Here is a 9,272-nt window from a genome sequence, read left to right as displayed (position 1 = left end):
CTGCGGTCAGAGTGAGTGTTGTGAAGCTCCAGCCAGAGAGCAGAGAAACCCTGGGACCAGGGGGGAGAGTGGAAAGAATGGAGGTGCAAGAGCAGATACAGAAGCAGCTATGCTTAGGTGAAGTTTTGCCTGCTGTAGATGCACCATGGTGAGAGACAAGTTCAGTACAATACTTGTCCTATTAATCAAACTTGCCTGATTCGATCCGATAACAGTGTCATGATAGGCAAGCATGCGGTGACGTTTATTCAAGCCTGCCAAGGTATTTACTTCTCCGTTATACTGTAGTGGTCACTGTTCATCGAAATAAGCAGCGGTCTGAGGTTCAGGAGGAGACAGTTGTGTGCGGGGCAAAATAAGCAGCTGAGCAGGTAGCAGGATACAGACAGTTTCAGTTTAGTGTCATGGTCCAAGAATGTAACAGGGTTTGTAGTCAGGCAGCAAATAGACTTATTGAAAGCACAGACAAAAATAGTCCAGAATCGTAAGTCCTGTTCCTGACAGAACTATCTGTTCCTACAGACAGTTCTGACGGGACTTCTGTTCCCAACAAGGCAGGAGTAGATACATCTGGAACAGACTTCCTGTCTGATTATATGACCAAGGCAACCGACTGCCAGACAAGTGAGTAGAGGTGAGGCTGGCTGGTATGGTTACGTTAGCCTGTTCCATAGCACTCCCCTGGGGATGAACCTGACATTATCCTGACAGTTGACATTCAGATTAATGAAAAGGTAAGATTATTATTTGACTGTTTAGAACAAATCCAACTAAAGGAATTAGATAAATGACTGTTTAGCTGCTCCTCCAGTAGAGTAGCAATGGCCTCAAGACAATCCAATAGCTGGTGGAGCTGAGCAAGTGGTGCTCAGGCAGACAAGACAAACTTAAAGAAAAACATAATCGAGGAGAACATTAAACGGGCTAAGGTTAGAGCCACTGAATTACAGCAGAACCAAACATGGGGAGATTCCAAGAGTCGTCCAAGTACCTAGCCAAGTTCAGTACACAAAACAACAGTCCAAAACTGCAGTGAGGCAAGCAAGGTCAGGCATAGAGAAAGCAATCGGGAATTAAGGGACAATTCAAGAAAGAATCAAGACCTGAAAGTTCAAAGCAAGAAGCCAAAAACCAGGTGAGAATGGAAAACACGCAAAGACTTGAGTGGAGCTGTATGGCAGAGTAAGGGGTACGATCTTCACAAGGATTAAATATCCAATATGCTGGATAAGGCAAGTAATATATTAATTACAGTGCGTTGCAGTCATATAAATCTCCACTCCAATCTCATGACTATGGTAACTGATGGATTATCGACCTGAGAAGGTGGTTGCCTGGAGACAGAGGTAATACGGTTGTGCACACCAGTGGAATTTGTGAGCATGACAGGTGAACATAATTTGCTGTTATCATGAACAGCTGCTAGAGATAATTATTTTATTTACCAGCAGCGTTTTCCCATCTGTTGGATGTTAAATATATAATGGAGAGATAAGGCTTCCTGCAGTTATTTTAATCTGTAAACCCCAGCTGAGGCTTAAGCCCTAACTGGAGGTTCCTGTTTAGGCGGAAGAGCACCACTTACTGGTCCACTAACACCGCTTGGCGAAGGAACGTGGTTTGTCGTGGAGACCTTCCATCCACATCTTGACCAGACCCAACCTCGCTGCGGAGACCTGGCCACAAAATGGCAGCTCCGGCGACGACCATGTTAGTCTATCAGTGAAATTACAGTTTAGTTGAAAAATGGGTAAATGGGCGGCCACCTTTTTATTGACTGGTTCATATAAGCAATATCTAGCAAATTCTAATGTGCATCAATCTTTACATAGGTAATAATAATGGATTTGGTGTCCACAAACTGAAACGTGATATAGATTGTAGATTGTGATTGTGTGCAAATCAACAAAATGACACTCAATAAATTATATAATACCGATAAAACGATCAATATTTTAGTGTCACAATTTGATGTTTCGTAGATGCATATCTAGGTTTTGTACATCCGTACAGTATCAAGGTACTGTATGATGTATGTATTTATCACTAGGGACCGTACTCACAGGTATATTAGCTTGCAGAATATCCAGAATGCTCTATCAAGTTTTTTTTCTTGTATATTTAAAATATGGATGGCCAGTCTCTCAAAGCTGTATTATAAAAATCACCACAGCTTTGAAACTGCCTTCACAGTTTATGTTTCTTCTTAATTCTTTGCAGCTGTTGATAACTGTATAAGAAACTAAGAGGGGGCTGCTCACACTTTCCAGGTTGAGCAATACAGAATTACTTTGTCATTGCTGCCTCTCTGCCTCTAATCCCCCATTGCTGGCTCTGATCCTGCAAAGGTCTCTGCCAACAGATGGCAGAAACTGATACGGTTTTAGGTTATGGGGAGTTGATAGAGGCAGGATACTGGTAGGTTTTGTTGCTACCTACTGTACTTAATGTGGACTTGGAAGTTGGTAAAAGCTTTAGCTATTCTTTGCTGGCCAAGAGCTAACAAACTATTTTTTATTATTTTAGATTTACAATTTGTGATTTGTGGCAAATAGAAGACATTTAAAAGACGTGTATGAATGATACATACTGCTCAAAGCATACAATACCCCACGCTTGTAAAGTTCAACAGAGAAGAATAAGATTAAATAAGGCACCAATTACCATGATAAATAAATTGAATGTTTTTAGTAAGATTTCAATGTGAATGTATCTGGCTTATTTGAGAATAAAGAGCATTGGGAAAAAAATAGTATCATCATGTTATTAAGTCTGAATGGCATTTAACACTTATGTCTGCCAGAAATCCTTGACCAGTTGCAGTTCTGGAATGACAACTTCCATTACAACTTTGCTATATTCGGTGTAAGTGTGAATTTTAAACTTTCTGAGCAGCCATGGGACATGTGCCTCAAGTTAAGAAGTTTAAGGCTTCTTAATCTTGTCTGCTTTCCACTGAACAATAGGGACTCTATCTTTGATAAACTCTTGCACGTAGATCAGTGAGCGGCGTTCGTTCCTTACCACTGACACGGTGCCTTTGCTTGGCTGTAATCCCTCATGCCAGGTTGTTTGACTTAGACAATGCACGCAATACTCACGTGGCTCCTCGTGCCACAGACTCTGCGGTTAGACATCTTGTTTTTTCATTTGCTCAAGACATTTGTTCTTGCAGCTGAACATGTGCAGGACAATTTCCCAATGTTCCAGGAGCAGACAGCTGCAGCACAAATTACACTAAAGCCATTGCTTTAGGGATTAGTACCGTACAGTAAAGAGTGTGTAAGTGTGGGCAGGGGTTCATCGTTACTTATAAACAGGAGGGTCGTGTTAACCCTGAATGTCCAAAGGTCTCGAAGAACCTTTACATCCCTGTAAAATTTGGGTAATTTTCTGAACACATTGCCTATTTTTTCACTGCTACAGTTGCAAAGGAGCAGAACATTTACAGAAATGTGAGATTATCACACAGTAAAGAATCAAGCAACTCACCAAATTAAATGTCTATACTGAAGGGAATGTATTTCAACCACCTCTTTAAGCTTGTATGCATATTTTCACATTTTTCACTATTTCTCTTATAAATAACACCGTCCTGTGGTTTCTGAAGGGTAGTTAGCTTCAAAATTAAAAGGTAATTATTATTGAATTTGCTACTGCTAGTATTAGATATGCAAAAACACAAACAAGCAAACATGTTTTGAGCAGCAGGAGTGTCACAATTCACTGTATATCAGGTGATGGTCACCCATGAGAATGTGCAGTACTTTTGCAGCTGTAAGGGTGATCAGCTGTGGCAAAATTAGAAAACAGTGGCATAATCAGAAAACATCTCCAAGACTACTATTCAACATTGGTCTTTTTAATTTGGAGTAGATGATGCAAATTGTTAAGCAGGTAACTGGCTACTTTTTGTATTAGTTTTAAGGGAAAACGTAGTATGCTGTTTTCATTCACTTTTGAGTTAGATGGTGAAAGAAGTTAGTGTGATAGATTGATAGGATAGAACACACTTTATCCTGCTTGTGTGTGGTCCTGAAGAAGTGCCCTATCAATGTCTGACTCATTCCCAGCATTATAACGTTTTAATGGGTTATGCTTTGGTACATATTCATAATCATAGTGTTCTCCTATGTTCTCCTATATACAAAATTACACTCTAAAATTTAAATATTCACAATTTCAGTATTAGACATGTATTGTTAAAGTACAAAGGAAACATTCTTGAAAAGGAAATATATGGGATACTTTTTGTAAAAGGTTTCCTTTTAAACTGAGATAAGTGCAGTCAACAAAGCATTAAATATAACTGGTAGTTTTTGCTGGGTTAAAGGAAGATTAGTTATCCTGAACTAATACAATGTGCTCTAACATAACATCCTATTTGTTTAAATAAATCATTCAAAGAACATTGGAAAGGTTACTAATACACCCTTGTGTATTTATAGCGTGTATTGGATGCTGTACATAGTATATTTTAGGTGGGTGGCTGCGTCAGCATGCATAGTCTGCAAAGGAACAAGTAATTGGATTTATTCCTGCTGAAAAGAGCAGAGAGAAAACACAACGTTACAGCTGTGAAACCCTCTTCAGGTGTGAGAAGGCTTCAGAGCCAAAACGTTGTGTTTTCTCTCTTCTCTTTTCAGCATGGAATAAACCTATTACTTGTTCCATAGTGTTTTTTAGTACACTTTAGAACAAGCATTATATGAATTCCTTTTACCTCTAAAATGTGGATGGTGGTCAGTCATGTCAGTTATTCTGAATATAATTTTTTAGCACCTTAAGTTATAGGTTTCTTCTTAACTGCATTTGCTTTTGCTCTTTTTGCACGCTGAGAGACTTAAATCTTTCCTGGTGTTAATGAGCACAGAAGAGTGCAATTCTTTCTGTCCGGGACCTGTTCCTGGCAGTGAAAGGGTCCATAAGCAGACCGGTTGTTCTGCACTTTGAAGTATCGTCTTTCAACAATGGCAGCAGGCTCAGCATGGAGGCCAGGATTTGCTGTGAAGAAACCTTGAGCATGAATCATTTCGTTACGATGTACTTATTATTTTCAACAGGAAGAAGGTTAAACCCAGAAAATTGTCTTAAGGAACTTGAAACTTTGCTATAGAAAAAGGGATTTCTAAAGCACTGAGAAGCTCTTGTATGCAATAATATCCATTCAGTCTGCAGGATCTGTGAATCCTGCCAACTCGGAATCTCGTTTTAATAGTTCCGCTTACAAAGTGACGATGCAGCCGTAATGCTTATAAAGGGTAGTTTTTCTGTAATCCAATTTACATCCTTACGCTTACTTTACTACATGCTGTATACCGTACGAATGACAAAAAAAATAGGATCCTTTCATCCTTTTCCAGTGTCTGCTTCACCATTAGAGGGTCATAGGGAGTCTATGTCTAGATACAGGACACAAGGCTGGACTAGTCTCAGGCAGGATGCCAGTCTGTTGAAGTAAAAAAAAGATACTATATAAAGTATTAAAACCTGTTGTTCAGGGTCATTTCAGGCTGGAAGGATGTTGTTTTGACTGATTCCAATTCAATATAATGTCTACATACAGTACCATGTTTTGTAGCCATCTTCAATGTTGTGTGCTATTCTACTCTTTTTATGAAAAAAAACCAATTTTAAGGTGATTTTCTTCTGAATATTTAGATATTTTGTTTTAAATTCATTGTTTACCTTGATAGATCAATACTTTGTAGTATATAGAGAAACCTTTTAGCTTAATGGATGTGTGGAAATTCACAAATGTTAATGATGAAGAGAACCTGAAAATTATTATTGTTAAATGTGGGGATTTAGATGCTAGAACTTGAACTTGAACTTTATTGCCATATGTAACCGGTACTGGTACAATGGAATTCTTACTTACAGAAAGTCTCTCGATTGTAAAACAAGTGTAAAAAACAAAACAAAGTGCAAACAGTGCATCAAGACAGTATACAAACAAACAGTAGACAATGTGCAAGTAAACATGTAGACAGTTTGAATGTAAACAATACAGACGTGTAAACAATGACTGGAGATGTGCAATAGATAAGAAATCATAAAGAGGTAGATGGTGATGGTGTAGGTGTGGTCGGAGGGGGATGGCTAAATGTGTTCGCCAGTCTCACTGCTTGTGGATAGAAGCTATTGAAGAATCTAGTGGTAAGTGTCCATATGCTCTTATATCTCTTGCCTGAGGGCAGTGGGGTGAAGAGCTCATGCCCGGGGTGGTGACTGTCCTCTGTGATGGCCAGAATTCTACCATGGCAGCGGTCCTCATAGAGCTGTTTAATCTCTGTGAGACCGTATCCGATGATCTTCTGGGCCATATTGACCATTCTCTGCAGTGCCTTTCTTTCTCGCGAAGAGGTGTTGCCATACCACACGGTGATCCCGTAGAATGCTTTATATTGGCTGCAGATGTATAGGTTACCATACGTTTTGGTGATCACATTTTTGAAGGCTTCCATCAATGTGAATTGAAGATAGCTAAAAGATTAGCTTAGTTTATACTGTAAACCCCACAGGGTTTATAGTTAACTATTTAATCACAATATTTTAAAGACCTGGAAAGATTTATCAATAAATATGTAGGTTTTTGTGATTTTGTGATGATTTTAGGGTTGGTTAACACTTCAAAATGTTATTTTCTTTCTTGAGAACAGTTTAGCCTACATTCTGCAAAGTGTTTTAACAGAAGAACTGAAGTTTGACTTTGATAGGGAGGAAATATTGTAAATGCTGTACCAGTCCTTACAGTCAATTCTTTTCTTGTGCACCTACTGGATTTCTGTGGTGGGTTGTGAAGAACAGATACTTTGCCAATGTATTAACATTAGGATTAGAACTGTACATGCATATTAGGAAGATATTCATATAATTAGCAAGCAAGAATTTTGAAGGTCAGTTTAAAGGCGGTAGGTAAATACAGTACTGTCATTCAGCAAGCTACAGGAGGCCGACAATTAAATATCTTACTGTGCATTGTTAAATGTGAAATGACACCTGTTTAGAAGACCACATCAATGTTAGGACAAGTGTCTGCTGCTTCTCCAGTATTTATGCCAGACATTTGTGTTTTAATGCAAGGCACAGCAGATTGAAAAACCACCTGGATGAACATATTACTTCCAGTCCCAGCGGTGAGCATATTGGCCAGGTTTACTGTTTAACAGTGTTCTTTACAATATTTTATGTAAATAGATGACACGTTGGTGCTGACATGGCAGATTTACGAGAGCCCACACAGGCTTTGCTTTGGTTAATGGTTCTTTCATTTTTGTAGATCTCTTTTATTGCTTTGTAAACGTGTTCGTGTATATATTTTTTAAATTGTCAGGTCATATCAAACACGTTACTGACCTGGAGTAAACACAAAGTGTGAACGTAAAGCTAAAATGTATTACGTCTCAAATACTAATAGGATCAAAAAGGATCATATATATTACATATTTTAACCATGAATACTGTTTTCAGCCCATTGTGAGTCATCAGCCAAACATACTGTACTTTGATGTTCAAAAAATATGTTGATGGTAGACACATTTATTTGCCTTTTGTTTATTAAGTAATGCAATTGTTTGATACTGCCGGTTAAGAAAGTATATTTGTTTTTTCAGTTCTGGTAACGACAGTTATATTTCTCAGTGCACAATAAGAGAAAATATTTGAGTAATTATATTGGGAGCTCTGAAGCTGCTCATACATTACAAATGTTTGCTTGGTGTGTAGAATGAGCCCAGCACTCCAGATGTCATAGTTTCAGGCTTGGGCTATGTATGTATTTTTCAGCTGTTACTATGATTCACTAGGTATAAGAAGAACAGAAATGGCCTTTTCAAACATAAACAAAGTAAGGACATTTCGAAGATCCGTGAGCACAAAGCATGTCCAAAATGATACAGCAGCTGTGAGAGAACAGTGAGGGAATCCTGAGTATGATTTTCATACTGTACATACCTGGTAAATCTGGAATGATTGAAAGTCAGAGTAATTTGTTTGGATTTGTTTGGTGTTATAATGCATTCCACAGTCCATGTGAGACAGAAGTTAGTCTTAGATTTGGATGTTGACCTTGGCTTGCACAATTTTTGCCTCTAAATGTTTTTAATTTTACACTGACTCTCTTTGATTTATGTGCACAGACATGAAGTGGAAAATTGTACAGTGAAGTAAACGAACTTGATATTTTGAAGTGCATAATCACTTGGCTGATGAAAAGATGTGATACAGGTGCCTACTGTAGCTCTTTAAATACAAATCCTAAGAGTGAATAGGATTCCATTTAGGCATGCCACAGGTTCTGCTGTGCAAGATGCGCTCAAGCTGTCTAATATTACAGGTCTGAGATCTGATTTACAAGTGAACTACACTTATCAGTTTTATCCCATCCCATTATGACATCTGTCCTGTTAGGGCCTGTGACGAACCTATTTCGAGGGTAGTTGATGGTCATACTGTATCAAGGAAAGCTGGAAGTTTCATAATGATTCATTAGTGAATACGGGCTGGCAAACAGCTGCAAGGCTGAGAGAAAAAGGGTCTACCACCAAAAACACTAAAATCAGTTTGAAAAAATCCTCAATTTGTTCCATTCCCAGGAACTATATATTCTATATTTTATAAGTATATATTGCTTATGTATTCAGGAAAATATTTTGAGGAAACTTTTCCACAAAAAATACACACTTTAAAAGCAGGGATAACTTAAATGTGACCGACTAAAGCTACACAGTAAACATAACAAAATTCCTAAAATTAGTAGTTGATTTTTTTTTTCTACTGTAGGCTGGTAAAGAATTCTCAATGAAAGTGAATGCAAAGAGAGTGAGAGAATTAAAACATTTCATTTGTTTGCCTATCTAAATGGATTGCAGCCACATATTCTGACCTCACTTACTCCAGCTGTGTGGAAATATGCACTGTACAGTATGTTAGCATAAAGTAGACTGACATTAACTGAAATGTTAATCAAATTTCAGTGGTTTCTTGCTAATTCTTTATGCCCGGCTTCCTCCTTGTACTTTTATAAATGAAATGTACAGTATTTAACTTTTTCAAATGTCATGGATGTCGGAGGGGCATGCCGTGGAATGACAAAGAGAGCAGAAGAGACCCTATGCGTAGTGGCAAAGGAGGCAATACGGAGGTTAGCCAGGGCTCAAGGGGGTCAGACGATGTCGGGTAGAAACCTATGCCCTTAGGCCATGGAAGAACCCTCAATGCTGAGCGAGAAGCAAAGGGAGACCCGGAAATATATAGCCCCACACAAGTAT

This window comes from Lepisosteus platostomus, chromosome 18 (genome assembly GCF_059453375.1).
Source record: "Lepisosteus platostomus isolate fLepPlt1 chromosome 18, fLepPlt1.hap1, whole genome shotgun sequence".
Classification (NCBI taxonomy): domain Eukaryota; kingdom Metazoa; phylum Chordata; class Actinopteri; order Semionotiformes; family Lepisosteidae; genus Lepisosteus; species Lepisosteus platostomus.
This window is presented reverse-complemented; position numbering follows the sequence as displayed.